The following is a 15,990-nucleotide window of genomic DNA, read 5'->3' on the forward strand; positions in this document are numbered from 1 at the left end:
CGCGCACCCCTCTAGCAAGTGGCCTGAAGTCTCAGGAACCGGCCACGGGACTGGGACCAAACGGACAGCCGCGCGCGCGGCGGAGACCCCCGTGGCGGTAATCCTGCTGGGAACCAGTGTGTGTTTCCCCTCGCGTTAGAAGGGGGAGAGGGAGGATGGGCTGAGGGGCGCAGGGACTCCACTGCCCCCATGAGTCACTGCTCAGAAACGACCTCCCCACCTACTAGAGAGGCACCATCACCGCCCCCAAAGCCACCGGAAGGCCTGTCGGAGGGGAGGATGATGGATCTTTTCAGGGTGCAGTTCACTCCTGTATGGATGTGTCCCCAGATTGCAGGATTTCCAAGAAATCGAGCCTGTCCCTTAAGCACTAGTGAATCATTCCACCACGAGAGAGCACCTGGGGACTCAGGGTCACCCCGAGGCTGCCCGGGACTGTTCCAGCTCTCCAGCCCCCAGGCCTGCTGGTTTTGTATTCCAGGCTGCGGGCTAAGCTAGACAGTGTTTGTTTCCTATGATTTCCACCGGGGGAAGCGCTCGCCACGCCCTCCCACCCCGCATTCCCTGTGAGGCCCCCAGCCTGACAGAAGGGAAGCCTTCCCTGTCCCCTTCCCCGGAGGGAAATGGCCAGCTGATTGGGGAGGAGCGCAGGCCCCGCCCCAGGCAAGGAGAAGGGCGCTTGTTGATCTTCACCCTACATTGCTCCCTCCTTGGGCTGCATTTCAAAAATCATCCTATTTATAAAGGGGTTGGAGGAGAGGGAGAGAGAAGACGAGGCAATGTTCCAGAAACCAGCATTATGACAATGCCAGAGCCAGTCTATTTAGTTTGGCTTTTCCTAACATAGAAATCTTAAAAGGTGGGGAAGTGCAAATAAAGTTTTAAAAAATGAGGGGGCAGTGCTCCAACTATGTCAACCAAGCATATCGTGTTGATGTTTTTATTGACCATTTTAGCAACATGCTAATAAAATTTCAAATTGAAATTTTTATTTTCATGGCTTTACTCCATGATCGTTTAAATACTGGGGGCCATTAAGAGTGGACTTAGCTACGAGCTTGGCTAGCATTGCCTTTTCACTGTTTTTCTCAAGTCCTTTGAGAATTCTGTTTTTGAATATTGTTTCTTTAAACAGCAGCCCGTGGTGCTGGTGGCGTTGCTAATTCATGTGAATGTTGTACTGAATCTCTGCCAGCGAAGGGGTTTCCTGCTTTGGTGGGCCTTGCTAGCAGGTTCCATGATGTTCCTTTTCTAGGTGGTGGAAACCATTACCATCCCACGTTTCCATTTCTGTTTTTCTTCCTCCCTTCCTTAATCTCCTTTTAAAAAATAAATCTAGAGTTAGTGGCTTTTCCCCTTCTCTGTGGTCCGTCCCACAAGTCATTCCTGAAACACCAGAAAGGACTTGTAGGATCTGTACAAACGTGTGTTTTTCAAAAAATTAAGGCTGTTTGAAACCCCTTCTCTGGGCAACAATTTACCACCTTCTCTCCCTGCTCTGCAGCCCAGCCGGGTGGACTATTACTTACTAATTCCGTGTGTGTCAGACATCGACAGCATCTGCGTCCCTTGCCAGGGAACTTGTCAAATAATGGTGTTTAGCTAATCATCGCAAGCAATTGCCTATTGACAGCTGTGATTTAGTTGGACAGCAAATATTATGGCCAAAGCCAGTTTCTTGGCATTTCAAAAATAATGCAATAAACACTAGTCGAGGTTAGCTGAGACTGGAACTGCCTCTTCCGTGGTCAATGATTCATTTCTGTTTTGTGTTTTGGTTTTCATCCTGGAGTCATTCCCTGATCTTGACTCAAAAGGTCAGGTCAATGGACTATGAACTAGAGTATTTTTCTTACAGCTATCGAGTGATTTATTTTTTAAGAAAATGTTTTAAATGCATATGCTTTCCTTTCAGCACATACAATGGCAAAACTTTTGTACTAACGCGCTCACCTTTGCATGTACGGAGAACTGAGAGTCCTCAAGTCCCCTCACTTACTCCTCTCTCAAGTCACAGATGGCAGATCACCAGCCGCGGTCCGTTATTGTGTCTGCACACTCCGCATTCTTTATGTGTCCTCCTACTGTACCTTGGCTCTCTGCTGTATTAAACACCATCCTAAGCAATTGTTCCAACAGGACTCCTTCTTGACATTTTGTCATCCGGCTGTCACTCAGAGGGTGGGACTTCAGCAAAAGAAATGAATCGGTCTCTATCGCACTAGCACTAAGATTCACTTCCTCTGATGGCACATAATCTGATTTGTCTCTTTTAAAAATATTTTTATTGATTTCAGAGATAAAGGGAGAGGGAGAGAGAGATAGAAACATCAATGATGAGAGAGAATCATTGATCGGCTGCCTCCTGCATGCCCCCCACTGGGGATTGAACCTGCAACCCAGGCATGTGCCCTTGACTGGAATCGAACGTTGGACCCTTCAGTAGGCAGGCTGATTCTCTATCCACTGAGCCAAACCAGCCAGGGCAGATTTGTCTCTTATGAAGAGGGTCACTCAACAGAGGAATGGCTTATCGGGTCTATACTTGCCGAAACTAGACTGGCAAAAAAAAGAAAGAAAGAAAAAAATGGGTTTGGCAGCCAACATAGCATTCAGGACTATATTGCCTGTTAAGAATTGGGTTGATGATGACACTTATACAAATTTACAACAGTAACACTGGTTGCACAGGGAATTTGAAAAGTTTGTAAGGTTTATCAGATTCCTGTTGAAATAATCATTGATTATCTGTGGGCCAGTGTTAATAACAGCCAGTGTCAAAATAATTCTAATCATAGTGAATCATAGGATATTATCAAAATATCATCTAATAACGTTATCCTGAAAAATATGTATATTTTAAGGGTGTTGTTAATGATGGGAGTGAAACCAAGAAGCTAGACATTCCTTTTAAAGGTGGCAGGGGCACACTTAACTTTTATCAGAAGTGAATATAATACCGCTGGATTTTATCAGGGTTAGAGAAATGAAGCCTGAAGCCCCCTAACAGGCATTTAGTTTGGGTTTTAGTTATCACCAAGCAACAGAACTTCCTAGTAGCTTGGTGATGCGCTGAGGGAGGCTGAGCTGGGGGTTGGTCCTGCCCCCTCTCCTATAAAGATGAAAACTATCCTTACACCTCCACCCTCTCTCCACTTTCAGAGCATGATTCCGAAATAGCAAACTACTAAAAAAAATATTTTTCTCCAAGGACTGCATTGCTACGCATTTTGTTATTTTTTTTTAAATGCTGGGGGGAAGGAGGGCGGCTAAGCATACTTTAAATGAACCAGCCCTGAAATGCTGTTATTCCCAAAGTGTATTCCTTTATTTTTTAAAAAGAAATCCTATAGAAGTTACATGTATTGCATTTATTTTTCAAAAAAAATTAAAAGTATATCAATGAGCCAAATAGATATATATATATAGTTCCTCAATATTTAAAATGGAAGTACCTGTCATGACTGTTTCATTAAAAGAAAGAGTGATATAGATTCACTTATGGTTAGAAAGCACGTGTGCCAGATCAGAACATCAAACACAGAAGCAGCCATAAGTTCAAAGATGTTAGTCGATGGGATTAGATTTTTTAAAATGTTGATGTTTATCGTCCTCTCTGTATTGTTTCTAAAATGAACACTTTTGTTTGAAGAATGATTTTTTTTTCCAGAAAAGCATGCTACTGGGGTTTGCAAACTAATGCATTACCTGAATACTTAGTATACCCTAACGGTCTTCACAGATTACCTTTCCGATTACGTCCTCTGTGTGTGTTCAACATGCCCTGAGACTTGAGTGTCTGAGTCCTCTTATAAATGGATGGGGTCTAGTTTCACTGCAACTAAATGAATTGCACAGACAAAGCAGAGCAACCTAATTTCCTTTTACCCAGGTGGATATCTTCGAAGTTTTTTGCTTTCTCTTTTTTTAAACAGATAAAGAAAATTGGGTTAGGTTTGCCTTTCATAAATGTTTTGCCACCTGCACATAAAGGGTTTGCAGGTGAAAAGTACAGGCTTTCTGGTTTCCAGAAACATCAAGAACTGTGTTTAGGAAATGTCTAAAGCCCAGCTCAATGTCATTGACAATTGTTAACTATCAGCAATCCTATATAATAAAAGGCTAATATGCAAACTGTCCCCTCGACTGGGAGTTCGACCAGGGAGTGGGGCCAACTTTCACGTCCCCTGCCCCCCAACTGGCCCAGCCCAATCGACCAGATCAGGGTGGGCTGGCTGGACCCCACCCATGCACGAATTTGTGCACTGGGTCTCTAGCGTGTATATATATAATATACGTATATATAGTATATATATAATGTACATATTGCCAATATGTACATATATACTTACATATGTATATATGTGTACGTATATATATATAAAATTTCTAACTACAGCTCATAACTGTGATATCATTCAGAGATACATTTATCTCAATATGTACATGCATGCATACAGACTATTTTAAAACAAAATAGAAAAACAAGAGGAAAGGTTTTAGGGGTCAAAAGTGCTAAGGAGGACCTGGGGCAGCAAGGTGGCTATGCCTAAAACTAAGTATAAAAAGAAGAAAATATGGGACTCGCAGATAGTTTTAGTCTCACATTTAGACAAATACTTTCCTTGTTTCTCTAACCAAAAAGACACAAGATCCAAAGGAAAGCTGTAAAGATTAGGAAGTAATTGAAAAATAAGACGCAAGATGATGTGCGGAGGTTAGGCGATGATAGAATAAGCTAATAAGCTTTTTAACGGGATTCCTGTTTTCCATTCTAACAGAATAAGATAGTAAAGCTCTTATTTCCCCGCCATTTAATAATTTATAAATTCTTCATAATATCATAGCTCATATGTTGCATGTTTACCTCATTGGAGCTTGCAATGTAAAACATTTAAGTATTTGAATATGTTGGAGAAAAGGAAAAATAGTCGTGTCTGCCCTTTTTGCCGAAGGTGGGTTTTGTGATGGTTCACTCACTAGCAGGGCCCAGATGAAGGATTCCCCATGATGTGGCCTGTAATCCATCTCTGGCACTTAGTAGGTGCTCGTAAGTGTCAGGCTGTGGAGTCTATTAGAAGTGGTCCTCAGCAATACTTTATCCCCAGGAAAACCAGGAATCCCACAACTTGGCTTAAGCAAAGGGGAGCCTAAATTTCTCGAACTGAAATTGTTAGGGTTTTCCCACCTCAGAAGGTTCACGGACATACAATTTATAAGGCTTAAGGCAAATTTCAGTTAAAGTGTATTGTGAATATTCTGCTTGCTTCTAGAAAAAAAAAATACAATCAAAGAATCCAAAGAGAAAATGTTCTCTGGCCATTTGGTTGGAAGAGGAAAGAAAACTAACGATTCCGAGTGTAACTTCTCACAGCTTCATCTCTCACTTACCTCCAGGAGAGATTTTCCTTGCATGAAATCACAAAATTATTCCTGCAGAAGGAAGCTTATTGAAGCTCTTGCTAAAAAATTCTCTTCAGTTATGTAGGGGAAAACCTACTAGAATATGAGCTTAACTCTCCGGGAAAATTAGATTTGATGGAGTTTGGTCATGGAAGTTTTTCTAAATAAAAATTATTCATTTATATATTAAAATTTCCAAATAATTGCTATGCCCAGTGGCTGTTATGATCCAATTATTTTTTATGTGAACTTAACTTTTTATGAGCTCTGAACTTAACTTGGTCCAATGGGGAGAGGCTTGTAAAATATTAGGTGTGAGTAGGAGCAATGTCCTACATGCCAAGCACAAAATCAATGCTCTACAAGCTAATGTGAGCTACAGCCAGTGTTCAAAAAACAGAAAACATCATAGAAGGCCGCTGCTTGCATGCTTCCTAAGGAAATTCTTGCCATCAACCTGTGATACAGACATTAGCACTCTGCACATGCTGGGAAACTCCAGGGCTTCCTTATTTTAAGTGTACTGGCATTTGCTTGAACAGATAAGTTATTATTCTAAGTTCAATTATTTTCCCCTCCAGCAGTCCCGCAACACGCCAGCTCTTTGTTCAGTGCCAAGCCCATTGTTTTCAGATTTCAGATTCTCCTGGGGAATGAGCAGATCAGGGGGAGATCATACTGACCATGATTCTGTAAAACATCTCCCGACTCCTAATAGCACGAGCTTTATTTCCTCCTGGTCCTGCTTCTCAGAGGCAGTGTCCGCTCTGGGTCTGAGCCAGAGAGAATCCAAGGCTGGCGTTGCCCCATTTAGCAAATAAAAGTACAGGCCACTCAATTGCATTTGCATGTCAGAAAAACAAGGGATAGTCCTTTCAGTATAAGTATATCCCAAGCAACCCTAGAAACATCCTTATACCAAAAATCAGTGCCCTCCTCCCCCGTGAGCATCTGTATTATTGTGCAAATTTTATGAGACAGGATCTACCCAAGGGAATGGGAGGAGAGGTAGTTATTCTGTCCTCTACGGACTAACAAAATAGGTTGCTTGACAGCCCAGATCTGTTTTGCCCATGTTACTTCCTGAATGCCTTCCAGGGCTTTCTATACGTTGCCAGATAAAATCCAGGCCGCGTGGCATCAGTCATTGCTGCCCCTTCTGCCCCCCTGTGCCCCAACCTCTGAGGCTTCATCCCCAGACCCATCGCAGGGCGTTCTCACTATGTCATCTGCCCTGAACCACCTGCCTCTAGCAGCTGGCCTTCCCTGGAGCTGTTTCCTGTGTGTGGAACATCCTTCGCCCCTCCTGGGCCACAGGCCAAAAGCTGCCTCATCCTTTGCGACCCAGAGGTTATGTATCAGCCGTTCCGTGATGCTTCTACCCCCACAAGGCCCTTGACTTCAACAGTGTCAGCAGACCACACTGACCCATTCTCACTGAGCTTCTTTATGCAAACACTTACCATTCACTCTAATCACTTCACATTCCAATTTTCAGCACCTAAGCTATGTCAGGCACAAAGTTAAGGGGTATCATAATCAGATTGCATTCTGAAGTAGGTTTTAATCTTGGCATTTTGAACTTTGGTTCCATAGTAGCGAATATCTGGTCATATTAGATGCTCAGCTAATGCTGACTTAATTCTTTTTTTAAAATTATTTTTATTGTTCAAAGTATTACAGCTGTCCCCTTTGGTTTTGTTTTTTTCCCCATTGACCCCTTCCACCCTGCACCCGCCCCTCCCAGACCTTCACCACAGTATTGTCTGAGTCCATGGGCTATGCATATATGCTTATAAATTCCCTGGTTAATTTCTCCCCACCCACCCCCACCTTCCCTTTGAAATTCCTCAGTCTGTTCCATGCTTCTACGTCTGTGGATCATTTCAAGTCAGTTAATTCCAAAGCAAAGATCCTTCCACAAGAACAGGAAAGTGCTATTTTTAAACTAATCTTCTAATGGCAGGTCAACTCCTTAAACACGTGTGGGGTCCCTAGTAAAGGCAGGCCTTTGTTTGGGTCATGTAGGTCATCTAAACGCCAGGAACCCAAGTTGGTAAAGAAGACAGGTACACGATTAGCCCTAATTCACGACAGCCTGGAATCTGGGTCTTACCAAGGTATCATTTCAAAAAATACTGTAAAGGTCAAAGGAAGTAGCATTTGGAAATGACATCAGTTTCAAGAAATGAAAGTCACTGACTGCCACAGAAGAGCTGAATGAAGTTTTTAAGACAAATACGCAATTTTGTTGGAAAAATAGACAATTTTTTCATGTTATTTAAATGTAATAGCTTATCTTCTATCATTTATGTGCAGAATTTTTTAGAGTGAGTTTTGTTCTCCAAGTTCTGTAGAAGTGAGATTTAAATAGACTGTAGTAAAACCTTTTTGCTATAGAACCCTGGAGATTGGCAGGTTATTAGCATTTAATTTACCAATTAATTCACCTCCCAGTGTAGGCAAGCTCTTTGATTGACAAGTGAACTGATTGCCTAAGTTCAGTTCACAGGGTTAGGACACCTTCTCCAGTAGGAAGCTGTGCAGCTCAGGGGCTTCATGGAGTTGGTCTGGGCCCGAAGCAGTGATGGTCTTAGCCCTTTAGAGATAAGGCGCTCTCACTCAAGGAAAGAGGTCAAGGCCACCGACAAACCACCAGGGCCACAGGTTATTTCTGAAGGGCAAGGTGAGCTATAAAAATAACATAGCCAGAAGTCAGAATCCATGAGGACAGTGGTCAGAGGCAGTGTGCAAAACGTTTCCAGATTAAGACCATTTTCCCAGGTAGAATTAGCAGTTGGAACTATTGCAAAGAGGAAATTGGCATCTCTTATACGATACTGGCTGGCAGTCTATGTAAATATTTCAGTGGTAAAGCATACTGTGTTTAATTTCAAATGGCCTTTGAAAAAAAACGGAAATCTATTAACTTTGACAATATTCCTTCAATAAAAATAATAGAATTTCTTTGAAGAAAAACAGATCTAAGCTTCTTGTCTAAGGAAACCCTGAATTTGCTCAGATGCTTCTAATGGCCTTTAGCACAATGCATCAGCTTTCTGAAGTTGCCAATACTCTATTAAATACTGCCATGAAAATTAGCATGTAATGCAGGCAAATTTTTCCATTTTGTATGGCCTTCTCATTTGCTTTAAAAAGGAAAAATCCCACATTATATGCAAAGATTGAGAAATAGGTTAACTATCCAGGTATACAGGCATCAGTGACTGGATTGAAATTTTTAAGTATTGATTCTCATGTTAATGAATTAAACAAAAACTGACTTTATGCATTTATTTTAATAAGCTGGTGAAAACAGTCCACTTGCCTTTAAGTATAAAAACCCCTTGTCTTTTGAAAACACCCAATAGAATTTTTTTAAAAATATGTTTTTATTGATTTGAGAGAGAGAGGCAGGGAGAGGGATAGAGAGATAGAAATATTGATGAGAGAGAATCATTGATCGGTTGCCTCCTGCACAACCCCTACTGGGGATGGAGCCCCAAACCCAGGCATGTGCCCTGACTGGAATCTAGCTAGGGACCCCTTGGTTCATGACTAGATGCTCAACCACTGAGCCACACCTACTGGGCCCAATAAAATGTTTTAATAAATTTAAATTGTCTGCCTGTCAAATCTGTCAAACTGACAAGAACCCTCAAGGAGTATTGCTGATGTTGTAGTTCTAGTCTTCCAATCAGATATTTGGAACCTAATATGGGCTGTGTAGAGGAAGACTCTATCCCTCAGAGTAATTTTAAGGAACAAATACTAATAAAATCTTGAGTCTCCAACCTTACACAGCCAGGGTGATTCTGTTTCCACTGCAAATTCTTTTCTTACCTACAATAATATCCTGCATGTGAGATTTGCCTATAATGATAAAATAACCTAAGGGGCACAGAAGTCCACCTGATCTGAAGACTGTCTGTTGACATTCACTCACACGTGTGTAGCTCACGCAGTCACTGCCATCTTCATACCCAACCTGTGTCCCCCAGGCCTTACTGTCCCAGCGGACAAATGGCCATGCGAGGCTGGGCAAGGGCAGACCCCCGGCCCAATAGTACATGCCTTGCATTGGGTAGAACACCAGCCTGACTATAATGCAGGTGTTCTGATCCTAGGCCATTATATTTGTCTGTCTCTCATAAGATTTCCCTAGAATAATAAAACGTCTCCTTCCACCCTTTACTCACAGGAAAAAATCCACTTAATGTTTCCAACTAACATGTGGGAGTATTCCTACTGAACCTCTGGTAGCAGCTGATGAACGAAGATGAACTTCTAAGCTTTTCAAAACATGTACCTAACAGAAGTAGATAGTAGGGTATTCAAAAGCACAAACCCATTCGCCCTGGCTGAGTTGGTTGAAGTGCCGTCCTGCACACCAAAAGACTGCGGGTTGGGTTCCTGGTCAGGGCACATACCTAGGTTTCTGGTTAGGTCCCAGGCCAAGGCATATATGGGAGACAATACATTGATGTTTCTCTCTCTCTCCCTCTCTCTGTAAAACTCAATAGAAACAAACACCAACCCTTTCAGACTCTGGACCCACTATGTAACACGTGCACTAATAACCTGGATTTGATATTCTGTGTCCCGGAATGAAAGTCTCAAAAGCGTGTCTCCAAGTCAAAATGGAATTCGGCCTCAATGTTGAGATTCTTTGGTTTTTCATCCTGAACTTTAGAAACAGACGCACTAGTTGGATGATATCACCAAGGATCCAAGGCAGTCCTCAGGGGATTTTTTATTTATTGATTCAGTTGAATCGGATGAATCTAAGTTAAGGTATTAATTTTCTTTTACCATCAAGATTACAGAGTCCCTCATTCTTGAAAGGTTTTGCTTTGTCTCCACTTGGATGATAAATCTTTGGGGAGAATGGATCTTGTCTTACTCTTTCCTTATCATCCCTTGCAGAATTTCAAGTATGCAGCAGTTGTTCAAAAACTTTTTGATAAAAATCAAAGGGCTACTGACAATGGAGGTGCTCTAAGGAAGGTGAAAATGGGTGTGTTGTGTTTTTTTTTAAATGAAAACAGAAACTACTCTATTAAAGGAAGGTCATATTATGCTGCTTATAGTGAGTGGGGGGGAAATGCCTTTCAAATACAAGCAGAACAACAACAACAAAATAATGTATACTATTTGCTTCTAATTTCTTATAAAGAGCCTAAAATTCTGGATTTAAAAATATATACATGATTTTCAATAAATTTTTATCCTAGCAACAGCCTGAACCAATTGCACAAAATACTGCCTGTTTAGTGGCTGGCCAGCCCTAACAGCAGGGTAAGGACACGTGACGGAGCCTGCACAGACCTGGCCACAGGCCATATTTACACTTATACAGAGACCTGTTGAACTTGGCCGAGAGAGCACTACCATGCGATGCTGCAGGGAATCAATGTTTCCCCAAGTCCAGTCTCATGAACGAGTATCTTATGACTCAACCTGTGGCATTGCCATTCCTGAATGAGATTAGTTATTCCTCATGAACCATGAACTCACTAGAAATTGAAATAGACCCGAAGAAACAAAATTCAATAAGTGAACCACACAGCAGAAGAATGGCATAATGAAAAGGACATCGGGTTTTGAAAGCCACAGGGCTGCACATCTGAGAACATGAGTTCTACCTAACACAGGGTTAAGGTGGAGTTAAGCTTTAATATGGCTATAAAACTGCCCTCTCACAGTGCTTGGTACATAAAAGGCAATTCGTCCAATCAGATGAGCCTCAGTGAAGGTATGAAGTGAATTTTCTTTTACCATCAAGAGTACAGATTTCCTAATTCTTGAAAGGCTTTGCTTTGTCTCCACTTAAATGGTAAATCTTTGGAGAGAGTGGGTCTTGTCTTACCCATTTTTTATCTTCCCCAGCAGAATTTCAAGTATGGAGTGGTTGCTCAAAAACTGCTAGATAAAAATCAAAGGACGACTGAAATTTCATCCAAATGGAGGTGCTCTGAAGAAGATAAAAATGGCTGTTTTTTAAGTGAAAATAGGAACTACCCTAGCAAAGGAAGGGCAAATTCCTCCTCCTGGTGTTCTATTCCATGGTGGCATCTAAGTGGAATGGGAGCCCTATAAACAGTCCCTGTGGCCCTAGCCAGTTTGGCTCAGTGGATAGAGTGTCGGCCTGCGGACCGAAGGGTCCTGGGTTCGAGTCTGATCAAGGGCACATATCTCCACTGCAGGCTTCTCCCCGGCCCGGGCCCTGGTCAGGTGCATGCAGGAGGCAACCAATCGATATGTTTCTCTCACACTGATGTTTCTCTCTATCTTTCCCTCTCTCTTCCAGTCTCTCTAAGAATCAATGGAAAAATATCCTCGGGTGAGGGTTGGAAAAAAGAGTACCTTGTGGGTGTGTGTCTGTGGTTTGAGACATCTCCAGCTGTTCTTCTCCCACCATCCCCCAGAGCCCGTTCCCTCTACCTGGACCCCCTGCGTCCAAGGGGCCCGTTGCTTGCAATGAACACCCCCACCCTCTGGACTGAACATGCTGCGTGGTTTGCCTCTGGTGCATTGGGAGGGAGATCTGAGCCCAGTGATTATCAGAATAACTGGTTTCCACGTGTGCGTTTACTTTTAAAAGGAAGAGAGAACTGTTGTGCACATGGTGTTCCTCCATCTGTTCCCAGAGGCGCAGTCGCTCCTGTGGGGTACCTGCTACTAGATTTCATAGCACAGCAGTTCTCAACAGTCTTGGTCTTTGGGGTCATGAAAATTAGTGGGGAGCCCGAAGAGCTTTTGTTTATGTAAGTTATACCTGTCAATGTTTGCCATGGTAGAGCTTTTGTATGTAAGTTATACCTGTCAATGTTTGCCATGATAGAACTAAGGTCACATTGGCATTTAAAAATAATCTTTACTTAAATACCAATACTAGCCCTAGCCAGTTTGTCTCAGTGGATAGAGAATCAGCCTGCGGACTAAAGGCTCCTCAGTTTGATTCCAGTCAAGGGCACATGCCTGGGTCGCAGGCTTGATCCTCAGTAGGGGCGTGGAGGAGGCAGCCAATCAATGATTCTCATCATGGATCTATCTCTCGCTCCCTCTCCCTTCCTCTCTGAAATCAATAAAAAATATTTTAAAAAATAAACTACCAATAATAAACTCATTACATGTTCCATAAATGATAATTTTCATAAAAATAACCGCATTTTCCCAAAAGAAAAAAAGAGAAGTACTGCTTTACAATTTTACAAATGCCTTTAACGTCTGGCTAAATAGCAGGCAACTGGATCCTCATGTCTGTTTTGCATTCCCTGTTTCAATCACACACAAGTAACCTCTGCAAAACTGTCATGAAAGATTTGGCGTAGAAAAGCCAAAATGTTAGCAGAATGCCTGTGCACAGCCCCTGAAGGGACCTCAGTGACCACGGACTCTGGAACCTCACTTTGAGAACCACTGCAATCGGACCTCATCTGCCTCCAAGCAGTGTCCACCCACTTGCCTCCAGTGTTCACACCCAAGAAAGCCACCTGCCAAACCACCAGCCAATCTGCCGTTGAAATACACATGTCACTGGCATAAGTAAAATCAAAGGCATCTTTTCAAAGCCTGTATTGGCTTGTGAAGGGTGGTTTGTCCCCTCCACCGGATGAAGTCAGGCAGGTCCCTGAACTTTTCTCCTATTTCTTAGGTAACAGGAAGTCCCACTGTCACACTAAGCCTCTAAACAAAGTCTCAGTTGGTGCTTGGAAACCACAGATCCAGGAAAGAGCGCATCTCCAGCTTTATTCAAAGTTCCCAGTGTCCTCCTCCTAGTCTGTGGTCCGCAAACTGCGGCTCGCGAGCCACGTGCGGCTCTTTGGCCCCTTGAGTGTGGCTCTTCCTAAGCCTTAGGAGTACCCTAATTAATAACAATGTACCTACCTATATAGTTTAAGTTTAAAAAATTTGGCTCTCAAAAGAAATTTCAATCGTTGTACTGTTGATATTTGGCTCTGTCGACTAATGAGTTTGCCGACCACTGCTCTAGGTGCATGGGATGATGCTCAACCACTGAGCCACACTGGCCAGGCAGTAAAAAACATATTTTTTTTAAAAAAAAGAAAGAAAAACACTTGAAATGTATAGAGAGGAAATTGAAGAACAAATTGAAAGGGCAAATAGCAATATTAAAATATTTCCTCTAATTAATTATCAGCAAGACCTATCAATTCTACCTTAGAAGTACTTTCCACACCTGTCCAATACTCCTTCTATCTTATTGCTACCACCACTTTAGTTCACCATGATCTCTCTTACCTATCACCACCTGACTGCTCTGTCCAAATCTTTCTTGTCCATTCCTTCTCAGACCATTGTCAATGCAGCAACGAGAATAAACTTAAAAAGAAAACCTGCTCTGACCACTCATTTAATTAAGTCTGCCTCTTTTCCTCCCTCCCTCCTCCCCTGAGGCTAGGGAGCAAGGGGGGAGTGCCGCTGGGGAGGAGGGAGGGAAGGAGGAGAGGAGAGGAGAGAGAGGGGGAGGACCTTTTTGGCAGGGAGGCTTTTGGGGAGCCTGGAGAGGCTTTGGAAGACCTCCTGTCTTCTGGATGCCCTGGGAGGGGTTCCTATCTGCCAGGAAGATGAAACTACAAGTGTTCCTAAAGCCCCTCTCCCCCTGCTGGGACTGAGGCAAGACAGGTTGGTTCCACCACCTTTTTGGGGGCAGGAATTACAGTGCACCAACATCCCTCAAAATCCTCTGTCGTGGTGTTCCCTCCGTGTGGGGTTAAGCCTTGTCTAAACTAGTTGTCTACCATCTCCAATGGGTTTTTCTAGTTCTCACTGTAGTCGCCCATCTCCTGCGATCTCAGTAACTTTGTCAAAGCATCCAGCTTAACATCCTGTTACTCACTTTAAAGACACCAGCACCGACTACCTGCTCCCCAGCCCCAGGTGCTTGGTGGCCTCATAATTTGTTCTGTCTCCTCGCGCTCAGAAAAAGCACTGACAGCTCATAATTGGTCATGTTTCTTGGGAAATTTGCATTTAAACTGGGAGCAATGCTTGCTTTGCTTGGTATAATTTGTCTTACATTTCTGAAAGTAGTAACTATTCATTAAATTACATTTGAAAAATGCAGGAAGAAAGATAAAAATTGTCTAGTCCTACCACCCATATAAAACCACTCTTCATTTATGCATATACTCCTCTAGTAATATTTCAATGTGTGTCTCCACTTTAGCTGTATTCACATATATAAAGTTTTATATGCATTTTACCTATTAATATGCTATAAGCATCACCAATGTCAATGCAAACTCTATGTAAACATCAATCTAATGGTTGCAAAGTATTATATGCCATGGTTTCCTGAATCATTATCTTTACTGTTATGTTTTGCCTAGTATTTTTGTTTAGTATTGAAAACTATGTTGCAATAAATATCTTTGGGTAGACTTTTTTTCCTATATTTTGTTATTTTCTTATTATATATTTCTGGAGATGGGATTGCTGGGTAAATGGACATGAAAAATTCAGGATACAGACATTATATAAATGATGGAGATAGAGATAGAGATAGAGATAGAGATAGAGATAGAGATAGAGATAGAGATAGAGATAGAGATAGAGATAGAGATAGAGATAGAGATAGAGATAGAGATAGAGATAGAGATAGAGATAGAGATAGAGATAGAGATAGAGATAGAGATAGAGATAGAGATAGAGATAGAGATAGAGATAGAGATAGAGATAGAGATAGAGATAGAGATAGAGATAGAGATAGAGATAGAGATAGGTATACAGAGGTAGAGGTAGAAGTAGAGGTAAAGGTAGAGGAACACACAAAAATTCACAAAGGAGCCATCTATACCCACATGCAGTTTCTCAAAGGAGCTAATAACTAAGGATGCTCAAGTATGGAAGGTGAGTTTATCATATGCCTGTGTTCATGGTACATCATCATGATTGATGCAGGCAACCTCCCATTCTTTATTGATTGATTTCCTTTTATTTCCAGTCTTCATTCCTCTACCAGTCCCCTCACCATAGGAAACCAGTCTAATACAACTGAAAAATACTTCTTTATTTTTTATGTGGTCATGTAAGCATGCATTTATATTTTATGTGCACATATGTCAAATGCACATACTAGGTGACCAGTTAATAATGGCGGATTTTGTAATCAAAGAAAACATGATAATTTCAAGAGAAACATCAAAAGTGCTTTATTGAAAGTAATGTCCATCGCTAGCTACACATTTCCCCCATCTTTCAGGTAATTTGTGGATACGTCCCAATGGAACTTTTCTTGTTTTGAGGCAGACCATTTAGAGACCCAATTTTCTACTTCTTTGTGTGTTTTGAAGTGCTGCTCAGCAAGTGCGTGTCCCATCGATCGAAACAAGTGGTCATCTGAAGGAGCAAGGTCTGGTGAATACAGCTGGTGGGTTAATACTTCCCAGGCAAGATCTTTTAATGTGCCTTTAACTGGTTTTGAAGTGTGTGATGGTGCGTCATCATGAAGCAAAATTACTTTGCCATGTCTTCTAGCCCATTCTGGTGATTTCATGATCAAAGTGTGGTTCAAATTGATTATTTGTTGTTAGTAGCGATCAGTATTAATGGTTTCACCTG

The 15,990-nt window shown here is 42.0% G+C and overlaps 1 pseudogene across 1 annotated transcript in view; it reads left to right on the forward strand.

Annotated features, from left to right (window-relative positions):
* Positions 1–2,136, forward strand: part of LOC106724384 — a 4,279-nt pseudogene extending 2,143 nt beyond the window's left edge. The window contains exon 3 of the transcript XR_001360157.1: positions 228–2,136. The product of XR_001360157.1 is annotated as an uncharacterized LOC106724384 (transcript). The remainder of the gene's footprint in view (positions 1–227) is intronic.
* The last annotated feature ends 13,854 nt before the right edge of the window (positions 2,137–15,990 follow it).

Source organism: Myotis brandtii, unplaced genomic scaffold (genome assembly GCF_000412655.1).
Source record: "Myotis brandtii unplaced genomic scaffold, ASM41265v1 scaffold813, whole genome shotgun sequence".
NCBI lineage: Eukaryota > Metazoa > Chordata > Mammalia > Chiroptera > Vespertilionidae > Myotis > Myotis brandtii.